This window comes from Cornus florida, unplaced genomic scaffold (assembly GCF_030987335.1).
Source record: "Cornus florida cultivar Cherokee Brave unplaced genomic scaffold, ASM3098733v1 CherokeeBrave_3.0.0_Hap2_Chr08, whole genome shotgun sequence".
NCBI lineage: Eukaryota > Viridiplantae > Streptophyta > Magnoliopsida > Cornales > Cornaceae > Cornus > Cornus florida.
This window is the reverse complement of record NW_026775578.1, coordinates 82,111,893-82,135,190: the sequence shown is the minus strand read 5'-3', so window position 1 is coordinate 82,135,190 and position 23,298 is coordinate 82,111,893. Positions and strand designations below refer to the sequence as shown.

Genomic DNA, 23,298 nt, shown 5'->3' with positions numbered 1-23,298 from the left:
GTGGGTGGTGGCGGCGTCAGAGGAGGTAATTAAAGATGGACGATGCGGCAAGATCATTGCTTTTTGTTGGGAGTTTTGATGATGGAGCAGATTGTGTTACGATTTATGAATTCAAATTTTGGAATGGGGTAGTAGGAAGTGGATCTGTAACACTTATTGACCTTCTAGTGAAAACGATTCCTTCCACCGAGGAAAGAATATCTTCATTGGTTGATTGTGATACACTAGCAAGATTATCGAACGTATGCTTGATGGCTTCGTATAGGCCATAGGAGGAAGAAATTAATCCATCTACGACCCAAACTTTTCGATACACATCCAAAAAGCTCTATGAATTGCCAATCCCAAAAGTGATGAACCAAGAGGGGAGGTTGGTTTAAACAATTTACAGAGTTCACTAGATGGTGAAACCTTAATTTATCACAAGTGTTTGATAAAACTTCACAACCACAAAGACACAAGGTTTTTACAAAGAAAATACCCCGCAATGGAGATTAAAAAAACCTTGTGGGCTTCACCCAAAATCATCTACTAGTTGTTTGGAAGTTGATACACATTCAATTGTCTGACACTTTACACATACCCTACTCACCTTTATGTATACAACACTCTACCTGTCTTAAGCACCCTTACTTGGACCAATACAACTCTCACAACTCTTCAAATACTTGATGAAACATGAGTATACATCTTACAATAGTTGTTACAAGATATTAAGATAATTACATAGCTATAAGATGAAAACAGTACCCAAAGTACTTAAACATTTACGCAGAAATGAGGTCTAAGTAGCTTCAATACAAACCTAAAGTCGATCTCCACAGACTTATTTCAATAAAATACACTTGCTCTGATGATAAAAAAGATGAGTATAGCAAGGTATAACACTATTGTTAATCACATGTTTGATAAAGGGTTTTACACTTTCAATGTCAGACTTTTAATTACAGGTTCATCACTTATGATTTTGTTCCTCATAGTCACAGGGGCATTCTAGTCTTTCTACATCTGTGTGTGACCTTATTACATTTGCTAGGAATAGTACAGTGTACCACAGGCCTTAATTTTATAAGTTACATACATATATACATGCTGCTACAATTAGTTTTCTAATGTATTCATTGAAGGGCATTTCAGTAATTATGTCAATAGTCTCGAGGGTCTCTTGGTCAATCCATATTGCTGAGATTATGTGAGACTCTCTACAGATGGTGCATTGTATGAAATGGTCTACATTTGGTTGATAATGCTCAACATTTTTCTGGTGTGCAACATGTGACAACCAAGGGGTATTTGAGAGAGTTTGTGTACAAATGTGTTGCACGAACTACATGCTGCCACGTGGCTCTGTGGTCCTTTAGAGAGAATGTTGTATGTATATTCATCGGCTGTAGTGACAAGATCTTATCCATACTAGGGTTTTCATTGAGCCTTCTTGAAAAATTGTCTTTTCTGAAAAAGCTAAAGAGCTGAAAAATGAGCTGCAAAATGAAGAACTCTCGAGAGACCGAATGAAGATAATTTTCTAAGAGTTTAATCTGTCAAGAGAGCTGAATTTAACCTGAGAATAGCACTAGCAAGTGTATAGAATTTGAAGATGAAGAGGGGAGCTGATTGGTGTTGATTTTCTGGTGTAAAGGGAGGCTAAGGATGTCCAAAGCTGCTATGGTCACTTCTGGAGCTTGAACAAGGTCTGAGCATACATAACTTGGTGATTTACAATTGCAGAAGGTGCTTAGGACTACATCTTGAAGCTGGTATAGATTTTCATATCTCAAACCTCTAGTATGCATTGATTTTTTGGTTTATGCTTCTGAAAATGAACTTAACATGTTAAAATCAAGCTATACTCTGATTATATATCATCTGAGCATGCTTAGTTTGTTGATTTGAGGTTGGTCAAGTTGAGCTTTGGTCTGAGAAATGGTTGTATTCATTTATGGACTTATGAACCTTAATATTTAAGGTTTCAGCTGTTACATGTATAACCTATGAGCTGTTATTGATCATTGATGCTAGCACTGTTGTGACAATTATCTGAGCATCTATATACAACTGAAATATGACTGAGAGTAGTAAGTTCAAGACCATGCTGCTGTGAAATTCCACTTATGTCCCTGAGAACAGAATTATTGAAGAATATTGTCTTGAAGCTTACTTTGAACTTTGATTTGCTATTTACTTGCTAAAAACTGTGAAGTGGTAATTGGAGCATGTTTTATAGGTTAAATGAAAGTTGTGAGAACTGAAATCAAGGAGAGTCACGGATTTACAGAACTACCCCTTAAAACCAGAATATCACAGTTGTAGAAAATATACTTGATACAAGCTGTTATTTTGCTCTTGTGCGAGTTGTAGTGATTGAGCCCTTGTTGATATATCTTGTCCTAACTTTAGAACAAGTGTAATATAACTATGTTAAGCTAAGTGAGCCTTTGGTTGATGTGAATTTGAACTATCTTAAAGCTGTGTGTAGCATTTGCTGAAAATTAGTGTTGTAACCCTGAAGTTGCCGTTGTGACTATGTATAGCTTATACCTTGCTATATCTAATGTGTTTGATGTGTGAGCAAGTGCATATTGTCTATTGAAGACTAGGGGAATAAATTTTGGGGTGTCCTTAAAGCTGAATTACAAACTTACCCTTGAGAGTTTTGAAGAAAACAAGGCTGCTGTGCTATTACATTGTTATACCTTGCTTGTCTAACTGATTTTATCTCTTGAGCAAATGTATCTTGCCTATACAAGGCTATGGGAGTCAATTGCAGGCCTGAACTGAAGCTACATTGTGAAGAGACCATTCTTACCACAGTTTTGGGGTTTAAGCCTTTGTAAACAGAAAGTGTTATATCTTGCTTCTATCATTGGTGTATTCTGTTGAGCAAGTGTGTTTGAAGATATCAAGGCTATGAGTGACAATTGCAGGTCACTTCTGAAGCTGCATTGTGAAGTGACCCTTTAACCCTTGGTTTTAGGGTTTGAGCCTTTTAGGAGCTGTTATGTAATGACCCGGTCATTTTCCTTTCTTTTATTTTTCTCCATTTTTACGGGTTAAATTTTTTCGTTGAAATTTCCTTTCGCATAACCTCACTCTTCGTGCTTAGAGTTGATTTTTTTTACTTCACGTACTTCCTTCCTTGTTGGTTTCCTTGAAAGGCGTAACTTTACTTTTGGAAAAAAGATCGCCGGTTGTTTTTTTTCCCCGTAGGGGCGTGGATGAAAAGATTCTTTAGAAATATTTTTGTTTCTTGGGTTATTTTTCATAAATATCTTTTGAAGATATTTTGGTTTAGGGGTTCTAAGAAAATATCTTTTGGAAGATATTTTCATTTGGGGTCACTTGTGCAGTTATCCTTTTGTGTAGGGGCCTTTGTGCAATTAATAAAAGTTAATTGTTAAGTGTCTCCTTGGGGCTTGAATCCTCGTACGGGATTCATTTTTACATTTCATCGAGTCGTGTACTCTTAGAATTGTCTTGCGGTCGATCCCTACAGTTTTTGGGTTTTCGGCCCCAGTTAGCGCCAAACTTGTTTGGGGCATATCTCTCTACTCGGAACTCGGTTTTCCATGCCGTTTCTTCCGTTGATAATATTTTCTCATTTTGGTTCTTTTCGCTCACATAGTTTTGCCATTTAAGCGCGTTTGCTCAAATTTTACTTTTTCAGACCCGGCGGGACCCGTTTGGGGCACTTTTAGGGTTTTTCTATAAATAGGTGTCTCTAAAATGGAATATCAGATTTCTCTCTCTCTCTCTTTCCCCTCTCTTGGCTGGATTCCATGGCAGCCAAGGGCTACCACCTTCTCTCTCCTCCTTTGAACCTCTTCCCTTGTGATAAACGCCGTAGTGTCTTAGGCTTTATTGTTCGCCTTGACATGGCCTTCGATTCCAACCAATTGGAATTCCATTTTGGCCATTTTTCGAGTTTGGGTTTGAAGCCAAGTTAGGATTTTGGTAGGACTCCCTGGGGTTTAATGATCACCTTGTTGTCCTCGGCAAAACTCCAAAGTTTCATAGGATTCGAAGCGGTTTCATTCGGTGAGGATTTGTGATTTCATCCAAAATGAGGTAGGAGATGTCATAGGTTTATATTGAGTTGTATTAATTGTTTTGATAGCTTATACAACTTGTATGCATGCTTTAGTTCAAGTTCTAGAATTTAATTTAATTATTTTCTATGTTTAAGATTTAATTCTCATGATGGTATGTAACTTAGAATTAAATTGTGGCAGGCTAGTAAATTAGGCCTTGGTATATTTGTTAACATATATTAAATTTGGATCATTTGATTAAGAATTGCAAAACTTATTTAATAATTATCTTTTATGAAAGTTTAATTCACATAGTTGAAACACGCATGAAATCAACTTGTAATGTGATATTAAAGTAGGCCTTGGTGAGTTCTTTAACCTATATTAATTTGAGGATATTTGGAGTTGTTTGAAAATCTAAAGAAAATTAATTAATTAGCTTAATTAATTTATTTTAAGTGTTGTAGTCACTTAAATTGATATTGGGAAAAATATATGTGAAGACCTTGGTATGTCCTTTAACATATATTAATTTGAGTCTATTTGGAATCGATTTGAAATCTAGAGATTTTTCGTGTTAGGTTGATAACCTCCTGAAACTTAGTATGTTTAATTACTTTGTGAGCATATTACTAATTGGATGTAGAATTAGTACTTGTGGCCTCTTAAAATGGTAATTGGACTTAGCATGATATAGAATATCATTGACTTGCATAACTTATTTAAATATATCTTGTGTAGGTATATAACTTGTTAGAATATTACAATTGTTTACCTTGAAAGCTAATTACTAAATTAAAGCTTATTTAGTGCTTAAGGCTTAGGATGGTAATGTGGCTCAGTTGTTGTAAAATATTCTTACTTTGTGTATAAATTGCGTATTGAGAACATGACATGTCATATGCTATTTAGACTTGAATTCTAGGACATAATTTGTGTGGATTCAACCTTACTTGTGCATGGAATGTGGTGGCTTGCATTTGGATTTGTATAAGTTTCGAACTTGTTGATTTTGGAAAGCTTGTGAGGACTTAATTTATGTGATGGCTAGGTTTGGCTCTAGTACAGAGATAAGAGTCTTCTAAGTCACAAGTGCACACTAGGTAGTACCTTGTGGGTCGTAATTATCCGGAATAACTTATACATGTGCGCACTAGGTAGTGCCTTGTAGGTCGTAATTACCCGGAAACACTTGCTTGGTCTAGTGACCGCATGTCCTAGTCTTTCCACTATTTGTTTTTGCATTTAATTTCAAGTTGTTAATCATGGATTACTTGTAGCTTGAGAATTGATACTTACTTTGGGTATTTGAATCCTATTTAGTATACTTGAACTTGTATACTTGCTCCGTGAGTTCAAATTTCATTTAGTATACTTGGACTAGTGTACTTGTTTGTGTATTCGAATCTCTTTTAGTGTACTTGAATTCGTATACTTACTTCATGTGTGTATGTTTCATTTAGTATACTTGTGCTGTGTATACTTGTTTCATGCGCAATCATATTTGCTTAGTATACTTGTGGTTGTGTACTTGATTCATGAGATTTCCATATTAAATGTATACTTGTGTAAATATGCTTAAACATTCATGACTTGTCTTAATATGGTTTAGTATACTTGGAAATGTATGCTTATATGTCGTATAACATGTTTTAACATTGTTTAGTATACTTGAGCATGTATACTTGCATGTTGTTGTTCATTTTAATTGCATGAGTAACTTAGGATGATCCCTGAGTCTCACTTATGACATAGACATTAGGTAGCATGATCCTTTTGGATTGTTTCTTGTTAATGTAAAAACCTTGTAAAAAGTTAGGTCGATGCATGCTCATTCCCTACGAGTAACTTGTTTACTCACCTTAAAGTTATCGGGTTGTTTTTAGGTACGGATGCCTTGGTTTGGGATGCACAACATCCCTAGGTTGTTTCGGTGGATTGAAATTCTTTTAAATGTATTCTTGTTCACATGTAAGTGTTAGCATGTTTGAGTTTCACTTTTTAAGTTGTAATGCATAGTTAGGCCAAAAAGTCATTTTTTGCCTTGGACTTGTAATGTGTGCCTAAACACACTTTTTGACACTTATTTCATGTGTATGATATGTGGCCAAGTGCCAAAATTTAATTGAAATCCATGTATATTAAAGAATGTTGAATTTTGCCCTAAATGAGAATAATAAGAAAAACTAGGGTTTAATATGTCATTTTTGCACCGGTGCTTGCATTGTGTATGAAATTCATCTTTTGGCATTCATTTATCATATATGAGGTGTGGCCAAGGGCCAAACACCATTTTGTTTTAGGTTTTACATTCTTGTTTCATATATTGCATTTTTGGGCTAAAATAGAAAAATTCGAGCCTTTAAGGGTTCATTTCCAAATTAGGTAGTGTAAAGTGTGCACGAGCACCTCCACTAGCACTCTTATATTATGCATAAAGTGTGGCCAAGGGCCAAACGGTCTTTTGATAGCATTGAAGTTCGGTTCTTGCATTGTTTGTCTTTAAAAGGCAAATTTTTCGCATTTGAGGTTTGATAGGTCATATTTTGCATTGGCGGAATTTTAAGCCGTAGATCATTGTAGCACGTCCTAATGGGTAAGTTACGTCCGCGTGCATGATCGTTTCCATGCAAAACTATGCATAGGGGCATTTTGGGGTTTTCACATGAAAAATAGAGTTTTCTTTTGGCATGGTTGGTTAGAAAACATGATTTTTTTTTTTTTGGGGGGGGGGGGGGGGGGTTTCTTCTTCGTGAAAGTCCTTAAAATTACGTTTAAAAACCTAAAATTTGTTAAGCTTGTCTAGGGGACGAGCGCTAGTAGTAGGGCAATGGGAATTGCCCTGGGCATTGGTGGGTGGAAGTTGGTTGCACCAAAAGTTTGCAAAGATATGAACTAAGAGTGTGAGTGTGTAATGTGGCCAAGTTTTAAATTTGTAAAAGCCACCACTACCTCTAACTAAAAATATAGCTAGGGTGAGTAGGGATCGTCCCAAGGGATCGTGGGTACCGATGCAATGGAAACAATATATAGGGTTAGTAGGTCGAGTGATCAAAGATTGGTTGGATTGATTGACTAAACTACTATGCAATTGAAATTAAAGTAAACAAAATTCAATGATTAATAAAGTAGAGAAAGATATAGAGGGAAGGACTTGGGGTACTAGAGCTGACCACTAAGCTTGATTTCACTAGACACTAGCAATTGTATATTAATGGAGAAATTGACTTGTAACTTGTGTGTGTGTGTGTGTGACATTAATTGAAACTAGGCATGGATGGCAAATAAGCATAGGTTATCAAGCCAAATCAAATGGAAAGTACAACCTATCAAATGAAACCAAAATCCATTCAATGAAACCACAATTTATGCACACACAACTATCTAGAAACATACACCAAATGCATTCATAAGTATGGAACACCAAGGAACAAGAGTAGATTGTTCACCTATCTAACAACTACACTACATCTACACTAAAGATATGAAATTTAACTAAGTAAGCTAAAGTTGTGGTACAATCTATCAAGATACAAGTGTGAACCATCAAATAAATTGTAAGAGTGTTCAGTTAAGCTCTATGTTTTGACTATCTCTAGATTAGCTTCATCCATACTCATAGACATGCATAAATTCCACTAAATCTAAAGAAAAGCACTTGAATCATCCATTCTAGCATACATAGACATATGGTTAGAAGTAGATAATCAATTGAAAGCATTAATCCATACACATCAAGTAGAAACCATAAGATATATATATAAATCCAAGGTCAAAACATTGTTACAAATAAATCTCCAAAAATATACAAAGAACTAAGTCTAGGAAGCAAACTTAGGGGCTACTTTAGCCCCAAGTAGATGTCTAGCCACTCATTGAAGTAGTCATCCAACCCTCAAGGGCTATCTCCATGGTAGGAATGACCTCCTTCTTGATGGAAACCCTAGAAGAATAGAAGAACTCCCAAGATGTGTAAAGCTCTCTAATCTCTAGCCTCCTCTCCAAGATATGAAAAATATAAGTTATGAATAACAATTATTTACTATGTGTATCCTCTAAAAGTGGCTCTCAATCCTTATATAGGTAGGTCAAATGACCCTAATAGTTTGGGCTTGTACACCAAGATCCCTTCAATGATTGCACCATGAGCCAACTTTTAATGAGCTGGAATCTATTTTTCTTTCGGACTTAAGGAAGTTCGATCGATCAAACTGTGTTGAGATTGATCGAACATGGCTGAGATCCATTGAATGCAGCAGAGATCGATCTTCCTTGGTGGCGCCTTTTTGAATAAAGACAAATCTCTGAGATATTTTTGGGAAGAAGACAAAGTGGTAGGTGGGTGTGGATAAGATCAAATCATTTCGATCGATCTGAAAAATGTTGGATCGATCAAACTTGTTGGATTCTTTTGGATAAGGACAAGGGCTTGGATCCATCTCGAATTGTTTAGATCGATGAACTTTCGATCAATCGAAGAAAAATGCTAAGATCGATTGAACATGTTGAGTTTCTACACTTTGCTTCAATTTGCTCCCACTTTGCTCCTTTCTTCCATTTAGCTTGAGTTAACTCCTTTAATGCTCTAATTTGGCCTAATTGGCTTATTTTTTGGATAAGCACCTGAAAAGGGCAATAACACGAAATTAGAATAAAACGGGGAAATAAGATAGATAAAGGTCCTAGAATACCTTAACTTAAGGGATTTAAATGCACACTTTTCAATGCTCATCAGGCATGCTCTATATGAGCGCTCATCGCCCTTGAACGAGCGCTCGTCCATCCTTTTTTTAGCACTGCACCTCTGACTTCAAATCATCATATCTCCTTCGTTTTAACTCCGAATTGGTCCGTTCTTGAGTCTAAACTGGCCATAATGGTACCAATTACAGATTCATATTCTATTTGTACCTCAAGATATTCAAGTTTTAGTGAGGTAGTGTCAGGATTTGGTTCGAACCAGGATGGGGTTTCTCTTCCTTTGACTTCAAGACTTGATATCTTTGCCGTCTGGACTCCGAATCAAGTGATTCTTGAGTCTATAGTTATTAATTTTTCATTGTATTTCCAATGGTTTGCACATTGGCACCCATTTAACTTTGGAATGACTATTTTGCCCTTGGTCCATTCTTTGGAGGGTTTTGAAACCCTAACTCCGGTCTTGCTTCCGCTGAGTCACGGGACTCCTCGAAAGGTTGTTCTCGTGTCTTAGGGATGACGTACATCTTTATAGGCTTGTTCATGTTTAGCTTTCACATTTTGGATCCATTTTAGGTCATCACAGGACACACTAGGTTTGTAAAAATCCTGGGTCGTCACATGTTATTGATCTACCTTGCTTACCTACTTGTGTATTCCATACAAGTAAGTGTATTAGGCTGAGACAAGGCTGAGGGAACCTAGTTTGATCATCAAGTGAAGCTGCATTGGGTTTTGACAGATCTATCCCTCTTGTTGTAGAGAAGTGTAAGCTAGGGTTTCTTGTGTTTCATACTTAGAGCTGTGTATTCATTCCTATCTTGTGTTGCGGCTTAAGTAATTTGTAATTGGTGTGGAGACATCTTCATTCTTATGTTGATTAAGCTATTGAGGGCTTTAGAGTCCATATAAGGGTGTTGTGGACCGGGGGAGTGCATGTGTGCACGTTGATGAGCTTGTGTATGTGTAAAGGCTGTGAAAGTTAGTGTTTTATCTATACAAGGTGTGGTAAAGATAGTGAGGTAGCTGAGCGAGTAACTACTTGTATACAATAAGTGGAGATGATGAGCTAGTGTGTGTGTAGAAGCTGTGAAAGTCAACGTCCTTACTAGTACAAGGTGTGTACAGAGAGTGAGATAGTTGAGTGTGTAACTACATACATATAGCTAGTGGATGCTTTTATTGGCTGAGGCCAAGAACCAAGGTTTTCCCTTATCTCCTATGTTCATGTGCTTTGATTAACTTCATTGTTTATATCTCCTATGTTCAACATATTTGTACTCAAGTGAAAAAGGAAGAAATTATCTTAGACCAATTCAACCCTTCCTTTTTGTTCCAACAATTGGTATCAGAGCCTTGGTCTACTTAACCAAGGCATTAACAAGCTTGTAGTAAAGATTATTAGATCATGATGGAAGGTAAGTGCATTGACAATGCACCATGTCTTGATAGTACAAACTTTGATACTTAGAAAATCAGAATGGAAACCTTTCTTATGTCAAAATCATATGAGGTGTAGTATGCTGTCACTAAGGGAGTATCTGTGCTTAATAAAGATGGTATGTCAAGTGATTCAAGGGCAAGACAGACTATACTCAGTGGTCTAAATCATCAGGATCTTATGGTTAAGGACTGTAAATTATCCAAGGATGTGTGGGACTTACTTGGAATAGAATATACACCTCAAGAAGACTATGAAGCATTAGAGACAACCAATGGAATAATTACTTAGAATACAAAATCTCTTATTCAAGAAGAATAAGCTAATGAAGATACTTGTGTTGAAGACTTCAAGTCTAAGCTCTCAGTTTTAGTCTCTTTTTCACTTGTTGTTTGTAACATAGTGAAGCTCAGATCAAAGAACAACATTGTTAAAGAAAGTTCTACAACACTTTTAACAGATGAAAGCAAGACTGAACAAGGTTCTATTGCTGAGGCTAATTGTATTACAAAGGATATCTATATCCTAAAACTTAAGAAGAAAAGTTAAGCTAAAAGTGAGGTCTATTATAGACATAGAAGATGGAACTTTGAAAGGTACATGTTACAGAAGAGAAGGCTCAATGCTTCAAAGTTTTAAGAAGAAAGAAGGTCACTCACTATTTATCAAAATCAAAAGTAACAAAGGACTGTCCATTGCTCTTGATACACTTGCACACAACTTGTTAAAATGTGAGATGCTTGATAACTTTGCTTAGATTAATTCTGTGAACATTCAAGGAAACTCTAGTCTCAGTTGTCCAAAGAGAGCTTTAATCTCTAAATGGATTTCTAAACTTGGTGAATCATTGAAGCAACAAGATGGAATGGAGAGTGAAGATGTTCCTACAGAAGAGAGTATTACACTTGAAGACATTCTTGACAAATAGAACTCTAATTTACAGCTTTCAAGGAGTGTATCGGTAGATCCACTTAAAGCCAATCTATCTGTTATGTGCTCCTTCTCATTTGCAGCCTACCACCTAACTAAGTTCAGATCAAAATACTCATTGAGAAGTCTTGGAAAATGCATATGTGGTGTTTAACCTCTTATTCATCTGAAGAAGATCTAATGAAACCTCAAGAAGGTTGGAAGAATGTTCCTAAATTGACACAAAAAATTGATTGTGTGCACAAGAGTGATGTTACAAGATGTTCAAAATAGGCTCAGTCAGTAGCCTCTAAAGATGAAGCTATCCTTATTCACAAAGATCTTCCCACCATCCTCAACCTCTTCAATTCAGTTTATAAGCCTTTAGGGAGAGCACATATTATTCTGAAAGGAAACTTGATGTTGTCAAAATAGGTTTATTTTGGAAAAAGGAGAACTCTACCAAATGTTGAATATACAGAGGTTCATAGTTCCTCTTTCACAAGCCTCTTCAGTAAACCAAGAAAGTTATCCTCAGTGAGTAAGTCAGAGCATTCAAATTTCAAGATCAACATAATCTCTTCAAGATCAAAAATTATTTGTTACTTCAAAGCAAATGGACTTTAAGCCGGAAACAAGAAGGATCTAAAGTCCCTCGAGGAAGGAAATGATGAAGAGGATTCTACAACACCTCTTTCCAATGGATCAAAAACTCAGTTTGAAACCAAGGATGGTACAAACTGTTTTGAATCAAATAACTCATCATTTATCTCTACACCCAAGTATCCTGTTCTCTTACAAGCTATCTTCAATTATGTATGGATGAAGAAGACTAATTCTGACATAGACTCTCAACTTTAAATGTCATCATGTGCAATTAACTCTTTAAGGCCTCCTCCATTTAGAGACAAGAACCTGTAAATTAATTCAAGAGGTATGGTGATAAATTTGGCAGCTCAATCATTCTATTGTATCTCTTCAAAGGGTATATTTAACTAGGATCTTAAAATCCAGCACCTGTGTCATTCAAAGCCATTGGATATCACTTCTTATATTGGAAATACTTAAGGGTTAATCTCAGGCCTCCTCCACTTAGAGACAAGGACCTGCAAATAAACCAACAGGTATGTTGATTATTTTGGCAGCTTCTAGTTCAGAATTCTCCTATCTCTTACTTCAAAGTTTGTACCATATTTGCTCTGATACTTTCCAATTGAATAGTTGTTGGCCTTCAATCCTTCATTGTTAATCCCATACACCTTTTGATTTCCAATGTCAAAAGGGGGAGAAATGGATGAAAGGGTCTTTAACATATGAAAGTGCAAAAAGGGGAGATTGTTGATCCCATCTTCGATCAAGTGTTTTTCATTTTTAATGTCATATTTTAAGGGCATTACAGTCATTATCGTATAGCCATTTTAGTTCAAGTATTCTACATTCTCAGCATTATTATTTCAGAGGACACAGTGGGCTACCAAGGGTAATTATAAGTTCATCACTCATGATTTTGTTCCTCATAGTCACAGGGGCATTTTAGTCTTTCTACATGTGTGTGTGACTTTATTACATTTGCTGGGAATAGTACATTGCACCACAGGCCTTAATTTCATAAGTTATATACATATACACATGCTGCTACAAACAGTTTTCTGATGTATTCATTAAAGAACATTTCAGTAATTCTGTCAATAGTCTCGAGGGTACCTTGGTCAATGTATATTACTGAGACTACGTGAGACTCTCTACAGATGGTGCATTGTATGAAATGGTCTACATTTGGTTGATAATGCTCATCATTTTTCTAGTGTGCAACATGTGACAACTAATGGTTATTTGAGAAGTTTGTGTGCAAATGTGTTGCATGAACTACATGTTGCCATGTGGCTCTGTCGTCCTTTAGAGAAAATGTTGTATGTATATTCATTGGCTGTAATGACAAGGTCTTATCTACACTAGGGTTTTCATTGAGGACTATAAAGAGGCTGTTATAGCCTTATTGAAAAACTGCCTCTTCTGAAAAAGCTAAAGAGCTGAAAAATGAGCTGCAAAATGAAGAACTCTCGAGAGACCAAAATGAAGATAATTTTTTGAGAGTTTTAATCTGTCAAGAGAGTTGAATTTAACATGAGAATATCACTAGCAAGTGTATACCATTTGAAGATGAAGAGGGGAGCTGATTGGTGTTGATTTTTTAGTGTAAAGGGAGGTTAAGGTGGTCCAAAGTTGCTGTGGTCACTTCTGGAGCTTGAATAAGGTTTGACTATACATAACTTGGTGATTTACAACTGCAGAAGGTGCTTAGGACTACATCTTGAAGTTGGTATAGATTTTCATATCTCAAACCTCTAGTATGCATTGATTTTCTGGTTTACGCTTCTGAAAATGAACTTAACTTGTTAAAATCAAGTTATATTCTGATTATTTATCATCTGAGCATGATTAGTTTGTTGATTTGATGTTCGTCAGGTTGAGCTTTGGTCTGAGAAATGGTTGTATTCATTTATGGACTTGTGAACCTTAATATTTAAGGTTTACAGCTGTTATATGTATAACCTGTGAACTGTAATTGATCATTGATGCTAGCACTGATGTGATAATTATCTAAGCATCTATATATAGCTGAAATATAACTGAGAGTAGTGAGTTCAGGACCATGATGCTATGAAATTCCACTTCTGTCCCTAAGAATAGAATTATTGAAGAATATTGTCTTGAAGCTTACTTTGAACTGTGATTTTCTATTTACTTGCTAAAAACTGTGAAGTGGTAATTGGAACATGTTTTATATGATGAATAAAAGTTATGAGAACTGAAATCAAGGAGGTCTAGTCACGGATTTACAGAACTACTCTTTAAAACCAGAATATCACAGTTGCAGAAAATAAGACTGCTACAAGCTGTTATTTTGCTGCTGTGTGAGCTGTAGTGATTGAGCCCTTGTTGATATATCTTTTCCTAGCTTTACAACAAGTGTACTGTAGTGATTGAGCCCTTGTTGATATATCTTTTCCTAGCTTTACAACAAGTGTAATACAACTATGTTAAGCTAAGGGAGCCTTTGGTTGATATGAATCTGAATTATCTTAAACCTGTGTGTAGCATTTGCTGAAAATAAGTGTTATAACCTTGAAGTTACTGATGTGACTATGTATTGCTTATACCTTGCTATATCTAATGTGTTTGATATGTGAGCAAGTGTATATTGCCTATTGAAGACTGGGGGAGTAAAGTTTGGGGTGTCCCTAAGGTTGAATTACAAACTTACCCTTGAGAGGTTAAGTTTAGGGTTTTGAAGAAAATAAGGTTGTTGTGCTATTACATTGTTATACCTTGCTTATCTAACTGATTTTTTCTCTTAAGCAAGTGTATCTTGCCTATATAAGGGTATGGGAGTCAATTGTAGGCCTGAACTGAAGTTATATTGTGAAGCGACCATTCTTACCTCAGTTTTGGGGTTTAAGCCTTTGTGAACTGAAAGTGTTTTATCTTGCTTTTATCATTGGTGTATTTTATTGAGCAAGTGTGTATGAAGATATCAAGGCTGTGAGTGACAATTGATGGTTAATTCTGAAGCTGTATTGTAAAGTGACCCTTTAACCCTTGGTTTTAGGGTTTGAGCCATTTGGGAGCTATTATTGATCTACCTTGCTTACCTACTTGTGTATTCCATACAAGCATGTGTATATGGCTGAGACAAGGCTATGGGAACCTAGTTTGATTATCAAGTGAAGTTGCATTAGGTTTTGACAGGTCTATCCCTTTTGTTACAGAGAAGTGTAAGCTAAGGTTTCTTGTGTTTCATACTTAGAGCTGTGTATGCATTCCTATCTTGTGTTGTAGCTTAAGTATATTTTTTTTTTCTTGAATGGGATATTTTTTAATTTATAAATAGAAATACAATAGTATAATTACAAAGAGGAGGATAAACCTCCAAGAAAAACCAAGGAATGGACAAAGTGTCCATCCACAACAAAAATAAAAAAAACCAAAGCCTTCTTAACATGATCAACTTCTAAAAATGCAAAAGAAAGCCATCCTCTTGTGTTAGATCCTGAAAAACTAGGCCATAGCAAAACCAAACACTTAAGAAGAATGTTGATTGCAGCATCATATAAACCAAACCTCCAGCAACCAATTATCCGGACCAGAGCAAATAACAACAATTAAAAAATAAGAAGTAAGTCTTCCAGTCGCATCTTGAGGTATGACAGAACCTCCCATACAATAGGTTGTGCAACATGTGTAGCTTGATCTTGACCTCCCTTGTGAAAGGCTTCATTTCGAATAGCCCAAATTTTCCAAATAGTAGTTGAAAAAATTGCACTCAATACTTTTGATTTAGTAGAGTTAGTGGTAGTTTGCAAACTAAACCATTCCACCAATTGCAACTCAGAATTACAACCTAGATAAACAATATTTAGCAGAGAAAAAATATGATGCCAAACCTTGTTAGCATAGGGGCAAGAACAGAAAAGATAGTCATTTGAATCCAAATTCTTCATATAATTATGACAGATAGCAGCTAATGTAATGCCTTTTTTTTGGCAAATTTACCAAGCTTAAGTAATTTTTAATTGGTGTATGGACACCTTCATTCTTATGTTGATTAAGCTGTTGAGAGCTTTAGAGTCCAAGCAAGGGTGTTGTGGACTGGGGGAGTGCATGTGTGCACATTGTTGAGCTTGTGTGTATGTAGAAGCCGTGAAAGTCAGTGTCTTAACTAGTACAAGGTGTGTACAGATAATGAGGCAACTGAGTGAGTAACTACTTGTATACAACAAGTGGAGATGATGAGCTAGTGTGTGTAGAAGGTGTGAAAGTCAATGTCCTTACTAATACAAGGTGTATACAGAGAGTGAGACAGTTAAGTGTGTAACAACCTACATACAGCTAGTGGATGCTTTTATTGGCTGATGCCAAGAACCAAGATTTTTCCCTATTGAGAGGGTTTCCTTGTATTGTTCATGTGCTTTGATTAACTTCATTATTTACATCTTCTATGTTCAACATGTTTGTACTCAAGCGAAAAAGGAAGAAATTATCTTAGACTAATTCAACCCCCCTTTATTTGTCCAACAACTATCAACACACAACGAGGCTTGGTTTCAGTAGAATATACAAACTGTCTAGGTTCAAAACCTTAAATCCAACAATGACCATAGCATAGTTCAAAACTTAACTTACACAGCCTTAAATCAACAATATAAACTTGCTCAAATGATAATCATGATGGTCACAACAAGATATCAATATATAGAACTCAAATCAGAAACGATGCACTAAAAAAATCACAAAAATTGAGGTATGAGGGGTGAAAATCTACTACAGTGATATATTGAACAAAGAAATGGTTTCTGTAAATGTAAAATACCAAAATAAATTTGCCTCAACCTTTTAAGAGCCTTGGGGATGCCTCACACCAGAAATAAACCTCTGTGCCACCATCTTACACCAACAAACCAGATTGAAGAGGCCTTATACACCATTTTTCATATGAATAATCGCACAATATAGATTTATGAGATAAATTAAAGCTCACTCAATGAATCAAGAACTCAGAAATACTTATATCTTGTGTCTCGAGATGTCTCACACAATGCAGCTCATAAAGAGGCTCTCACAACTCATAAAAGGCACACAATACACAATTGCTATAACTATGTATATACAATGATACAATATATGCTGGTGCAGCGCTACAAATGGATAGAATTGAATTGCTTCCTTTCCAATCATTGGAGAGGAGAATATTCTGGCATTCTTTGTGTGAAAGGATCACTTTAGCTCTATTGACTCAGCTTTTTTGTCTTGTAGTGCAGTAGTGTATATCAGATTACATGCATGTATAGGTCTATTATACACAATGAAAACTTTCTGCCAAAGAATTGTGCAACTGTAATGGAATTCTCTCACAAGGACCACATTACACATGTCAAGCTTGTGCACTACTCACACATAAAATTACAAAAATACCATTGGAATGACACATGTCATTTTAAACTGGATTTGTGACATGTTTAACATGTAACAAGGGTCTGTAATACAATGTACCTTCCTCAATGAATTTTAGCAGGGCTCACACATACTTAAAATTACAATACTACTTTAAGGTTACCGGAAATTATTAATACACACCAGAACTTGTAATGCATAACAGAAATGGACCTATGAGCATGCATTTGACATTATAAAGGCAAACCATGAATTAAAGGCTGGGACCAACAATCTCCCCCTTTTACCTTTTAATGTTAAAAGCTCAAAATAACTTCATCAAAATTTTTGCAGAAATAAGTGCATTGTACCAGAAAAATATCAACTGAAAACATAACTAAGGATATACATATCCTTATCTTAAGCCCATTTCTCCCTCTTTTTTGACATTGAAAGTCAAGGTGAGAGGGACCACCAATGAATAGGATCAGAAGAGGTAAGGCACAAACCTAAGAAGCTTTCTGAGGGTTGAAAATCTCTAAAGAAGTAGTGGTTTGGTCATGATATATGAAGTTGATGTTCTGTAGGAAGATAAATGATATCAATAAGCCTTTGTTTAACCTTTTTTTTTCTAAGAAAATGATACTTTATGTCAATGTGTTTGCTCTTGCAGTGCAAAGTAGGATTATTACTAATTGTAATGACACTTTGATTGTCACAATAAAGCTTTAGATGACCTGGAAAATGAAGACCAAGGTCTGAAAGTGTTGTTTTCACCCACAACAATTGAGAACTAGCTTATGAAGCAGTAATATACTCAGTTTCTGAGGTGGAAAGTGACATTGTAGGTTCTTTCTTGCTGAGCCAAGAGACTAAATTGGTGCCAAGAAGATAATAACAACTTGAAGTACTTTTCCTATTAGGCAAAGATCTACCCCAATCTGCATAAGAATAAGCAGTAATGGGAAGAGATGGAGAATGTATGTAGTGTAAACCATATGAGAGGGTTCATTTGAAATATTTGAAGATTTTCTTGGTTGCTTGAAGATGAGAAGTCCTTGGATTGCTTTGAAAGTTGGCCACTAATCCAACTGCATACATTATATTAGGCCTTAAAGCAGTAAGATAGAGCAACCTACCAATAATTGATCTATAAAGAGTATAAGGAACTGCTTCTGTGGAATAATCAGCCTGACGCTTTGTATTTGGACACATGGAGTGGAGATATCTTTACTCTCAGTCATATTAAACGTCTTAAGTAACCCAGTAACATACTTTTTTTAGAGATAAAGATACCGGTGGATGATTGATAAATTTGAAGGCCTAGAAAGTATCTTAAAAGGCCAAGCATGGGCATTTCAAACCTTATTTTCATGAGGTTTTTAAATTTAGAGGTCAAAGAAGAATTGGAAACACAGAACATGATATCATCAACATAAATTTGAAGAATAAGAAAGTGGTGTTGAGAAGACTTGACATAAAGTGTGCTATCTACTTTTCCTTTGTGAAATCCCTGAGCAATAAAAAAGTTGCAAAGCTTTCATACTAGGTTTTGGGAGTTTGTTTGAGACCATATGATGAGCGCTGAAAAATGCGTATTTAAACCCCTTAAGCTTAAGTATTTTAGTACCTTTATCTATCTTACGTTACCGTTTTAGATTAAGTTCGTATTATTTCCATTTTCAGGCACTTATCCCAAAAATAAGCTAACTCAGCCAAATAAGAGCTTAATTGAAGCAATTCTGGGATTAAACAAAGAAAGGAGCAAAGTGGAGAAAGAAGGAAGCAAATGAAGCCAAACGTGGGAAGCAGCAAAGTTCGATCGATCCAACTTCAAGGTTCGATCGATCGAATAATGATCGATCTCAGCACTTCAAGATAGATCCAAGCCTTGGCCCAAAAGCATAAAGTCCAAAAGTTTAATCGATCCAACACCAGCCTTCGATCGATCGAACACTTTTGTCCTTATTCAAATGATTAATCCTATCCACAGCTATACCACCCACTAACCACTTTTGTCCTTTTCCCAAAAATATCTCCCAAAATATCTTGGATTTGTCTTTTCCCAAAAAGCTCAACTAGTTGGATCGATCCAGCCTAAGTTCGATGGATCTCAGCCAGTTCGATCAATCCAAGTCCAAGGTTCGATCGATCGAACTTCCTCCAGTGCGAAAAAGTTAAATTTCCATCTTATTGAAAGTTATCCTTTATCCAATCATTAGGGAATATTGTGTACACAACCCCAGCTCATTTTGGGTGTCATTTGACCTACCTATATAAGGATAAGGATTGCTTTTTACAAGTAGGCTAATATCATTTTTTCATATCATCTCTTGGAGAGCAAGCTTAGAGGAGGAGGAGGTTAGAGACACCATTGAAGACTCTTCATCAACCAAGGAGCAAATCTCTTCCATGGAGTTAGCCCTTGAGGGTTGGAGCAACCTTACCATGAGTGGCTAGACATCCTCTTGGGCCTAGAGTTAGCCCCAAACATGCTTTTTATATCTTAATCTTGTGTATTATTGAGGGATTAGTGTTGTAATTAATGTTTTGACACTTTTACATATATGTATCTTGTTTATTCAATGATTTATGTGGTTTAATGCTTCCAATTGATCATTTCATTCTATCCATATGTCTATGTATGCTAGAATAGATGTTTATGTGCTTGTCTCTAGATTTTGTGATATTGATGCATGTCTATGTGTATTGATGCTATAAATTTGGAGATTGTCAAAACATAGTGCTTAAAGGAATGCTCTTGTGATTCTCTTGATGGTTCGTACTTATTCCTTGATGGATTGTGCCTCTCCCCTAGTTTATTTTCATGCTAGTGTAGATGTAGTATAGTTGTAGTGTAGTGTTAAATAGGAGGACAATCTATGCTTGTTGTTTAATGATCCAAGCTTTTGAATGCAAGTAGCATATGTCTCTAACTTTGTATTGTATTTGGATTGTGAGCTTAATGAAAGGATTAATGACTTGTTTTGATCTATTGTGTCTTTCACATGTTGTTTAGACAATATATACTTCATTGCTTAGATATATTGTGCCTTTCACATGATGTTTAGACAATACATGCTTAACTAGTCATCCTTGCTTGTTGAATCAACCAAACACACACTCACACCAATATTGCAACACACCATTTGCCCTCATTAGTCACTTGTCAATGGTATAGAAATGCATTGCTTGGTGGTGACCTCTAAACCCTATGATTTCTTTCTCTCTCTTACTTACCCTTTGTTACATTCAATTACTTAGTTTAATTTAGTTGCTCTCTAGTTTAATCAACCAACCAACCATTTGTTTGATCACTCGACCTACTAACCCTAATTGCGATTCCACAACCAAGTACGACTTCAATCCCTTGGGACGATCCCTACTCACCCTTGCTAATTTTTTAGTGAAGGTAGTAGTGACTTTTATAAATGTAAAACTCTTGGCCCTCGCCTTAAATTTCACACTCTTTAAGCTTATGGTAGGACGACGACTATCACCATATAAAGCTTAATTCAGTTTGTAAACATGAGTAGGAGACTGTGAATCTTCAAAACCCTTAGGTTTTTAATGTAAACTTCTTCAGAGAGATTACCATTGACAAAAGCTGACTTGGCATTCATTTGATAGACCTTGGCATGCTTATGAGAGGCAAATGATAACAACATTATAATGAATTCCATCATTGCCACTAGAGTAATGGTCTTATCATAATCAATAACATCTTGTTGTACATTGCCTTGACAAACTAGTCTGGCCTTGGTTCTGACAATTGTGCCTTTCTCATTCAACTTGTTTCTAAAAATTCACTTGGAGCCAATGACATTTTTGTTTTTTGTTCTGGGAACAAGAGTCTAAGTGTCATTCTTCTGGATTTGATCAAGTTATTATTTCATATCTTTAATCCAATCTTAATCATGCTCGGCTTCTGAGTAACTTTTTGGCTCAATGGAGGACAGCATTGCAAAATGACTGTATTCCTCATTTTCTTCCTATTCCAACTCAGTCAAATTCTTCTTGGCTCTGGTCTGAACACCTGTTTTGGGATAACCAATGATATTTTCAGTTTGAATATGCTTCTGAAGTGTGGGATGAGTATTTTCTTTGATAACTATAGGCTTAGAATGTGAAGTACTAGCTTCATTTGATTCTGGTGGAGGACACAACTTATCAGAGGCAGTGGATTAAGGACTTTCATTAAACTTTACATGAATAGACTCAACAATCTTGGAAGTTTTGAGATTATAACACCAGTAAGCCTTGCTTTAGGTTAAATACCCCAAAAAAATACCTTCATCAGATTTGGAATCAAACTTCCCCAAACCGTCTATATGATTTGGAATGAAACATCTACTCCCCAAAACCTTGACATAGTGGAATGTTGCAGGCCTTCCAAACCATAACTCAAATGGTTTTTTTATGGAATTTGGTCTGAGAAGCACCCTGTTGATAATATATACACTTGTTTTCAAAACTTTAGCTTAAAAACCTTTGGCTAAGCCCTTCTCAAGAAGTATAGTTCTTCTCATTTTGTTGAGGTGTTCTAACAACTAAGAACTCCTTCTTAATTCCTCTTACATCACAGAAGCTTTCAAACTCTCTTATTATGAACTTTGTACCAAAATCTGATATAAGTCTCTTGATACTATAACCTTTTTCATTTTCAACAAGATTTACAAACTTTATGAAGTGTGTGATGGCTTCAGAATTTTTTTTTTCAAAAAATAAATCCATGTCATTCTACTGAAATCATCAATTAAGAGCATGAAGTACTTATTTCCACTAATGCTTATAGTTTTCGTTGGTCCACAGATGATAAACACCGAATATTGAATATTCAAGTGCCCTTAATTGCATTATTTAGTCTATTTAGCATGTTAATAAAGTGTGTTTTATATACTTTTGTATTTATTTGTTATTTTCAGGGTTTATCTCCAAAATGGAGTAAACGCAAAATTTTAAAGGCTTTTAATGAACAAGGTACTTGGCGAGTTACGGAACCCGGCAAAATGGATTTAAAGTCTAAGATCATACTCAGCTTGAGAATGAAGTTAAGCCCAGAAAGCTAAGCAAGAAAGAGAAGTCAAATATGAAGGTCTCAGCCATGCGTCCAGATGCACTCTCCAAGTGCATTCCGGGCGTCCGGACGCCCCTCATAAACCATAACTAACAATTGAAGTTCTTAAGAAAAATTAAATTCCAGTAGCCAGCTAAAAATACATCCGGACAGCCAATGCCACCAGCCCTGCTAGCCAGCGCCCAGCGCTTGCCAAGAGAGCACCTAGACACTCAGTGTCCGGACGCCTTTCCTGGCGTCCGGACGCAAATCTGCGAAACTTTGAAATAATTTGAAATTTCAGTTACTTTTCGCTCTTTTTCCTATATGAATACACAATTTTATTGGGTTTTGAACTAATTTCTGCCATAGGGGGTTATATACACTTGTATAGAGTTGTATCACATATCATATATAATTGGAGAATTCGATTTTTATAAGTTCTAGAGAGAGAAAGTGAGGAATAGCTAGGGTTCTTGAGTGTTCTTGGGCATGGCTGCCATGGAGCTGAAGATGGAGGCTTCCTCTTCGACCATTGGGGCTTCTACCACCACCAGGATGAGCTAAATCCCATTATAGGGGATTGAGGTAGCCTCGATTAAGTAATCATGTAGTTTTGTAATTTAATTTAGGGAAAACTTTTGTATGTGATGAGTTTCATGAATAAAGATGATGATGTATTTTTCAATTTGTATATTTATATTGAATTGATTTACAATCTAGGCAGAATACTTATATATATAGGTATATACACCATGTAATTCTTGTCTTAGAAGCATGATTATATACTTATACTGTTAATATTTTTATATATGACAATGAAGATTGAGTTCATGAAATGGGATTATAGGCATGTTATAAATGAATTTAGATAGATTATGCCAAGGGAAGATGGACCATGCTACACCCCTAGATCAATGTAGTTAGGTAGATGGTCCATGCCAACCAAAGGTAGTCTATGCTAGAGAATTGGTTTCATGTGCTAAAACTTGTAATGTTAAGACCTTGATAGGCCATGCCTAGGGAAGATGGCTCATACCACACCCTAGTTTAGGTGTATGAGCCATGCCAAAGGCAAATTGGTTATGCTTAATCTTGAATTACCTGAATTTCTGGAAAATTATTGTGGTTGTTTTATACTTCTACACTTTAAACATCATACGTAACTGTATCCCCAAGTTATTTATAAGTATGCATGATTACGAGGTCTTGGTGAACTCAATTCCCTAGCCTCC

At 35.9% G+C, this 23,298-nt stretch overlaps 1 long non-coding RNA gene across 1 annotated transcript; it reads left to right on the top strand.

The window, feature by feature from the left end:
• The first annotated feature begins 1,228 nt into the window (after positions 1-1,228).
• LOC132268207 (uncharacterized) lies at positions 1,229-22,757 on the top strand. The gene is made up of 2 exons (XR_009469253.1): positions 1,229-1,757; positions 21,933-22,757. It is a non-coding gene; the product is annotated as an uncharacterized LOC132268207 (long non-coding RNA).
• The last annotated feature ends 541 nt before the right edge of the window (positions 22,758-23,298 follow it).